The following is an 809-nucleotide window of genomic DNA, read 5'->3' on the forward strand; positions in this document are numbered from 1 at the left end:
GATTGAAACAGGAATCCAGTGCTAGCTCATGAGCTTAGGATGGCTTATCACTGGCAAGAAAGCTGTGAGCTTTTCACCTTTCCTACAAAATCAGTTTTTCTCTAATGAGTGTGGTATTTCACTGTGAGCATGCATGTGCACAGAATGATTACATGCAATTGAGGAATTGGTACATATAACACATCTTAATTCGTTTGTATTCTCTTCCCATTCTGACTCACCCTCCACTTGTTGGTCTCAAGTTTTATCTTCAACCCTGTTGGGACAGGAAATAAAAGACAAATATATATGACCAATATTCTAACATGTAATTTTTTGGGGGGGGCACAGGATACCCTCAGGCAAGTCTGGTTCGGCTTGAGGAGGAGGGGATCGAACCACAGCATCCTAAGCCTGACTGCTTTGTTTCAGCAGGCACTTAAGCACCTGAGCTAATGGGCAGGCCCTCACTAGCTTGTGTTCTTGTGACATGTTCTGCAGTAGTTGTTTATACTTTATTTTCAGAGTTAAGAGAACTTGAACTTTATTGTTTTCAGTTATTTTTATTTTTCTATTCTGCACAGTAGCCAGGATGCATTCTTGCCTGGACCAGCTCAAACATCCCTTCGTGTCAGCCAGTAGAACCTCACATGATAAATGTTGCAGGTGTTTGAGCAGTGTACACCCTGTATGAACTGAGCAGACCCAGTTTCTCAGTCACAGAGTTGCCCAGTCAGAACTTTCAAGTTAATTTGTCCTTGAATACACCAGCCTAGAGTACAATGCTTTGTATAAGTTTGTGGGCTCATCTGGCACCCAGAACTCTTTTT

Source organism: Octodon degus, unplaced genomic scaffold (assembly GCF_000260255.1).
Source record: "Octodon degus isolate 3935 unplaced genomic scaffold, OctDeg1.0 scaffold00006, whole genome shotgun sequence".
Taxonomy (NCBI): domain Eukaryota; kingdom Metazoa; phylum Chordata; class Mammalia; order Rodentia; family Octodontidae; genus Octodon; species Octodon degus.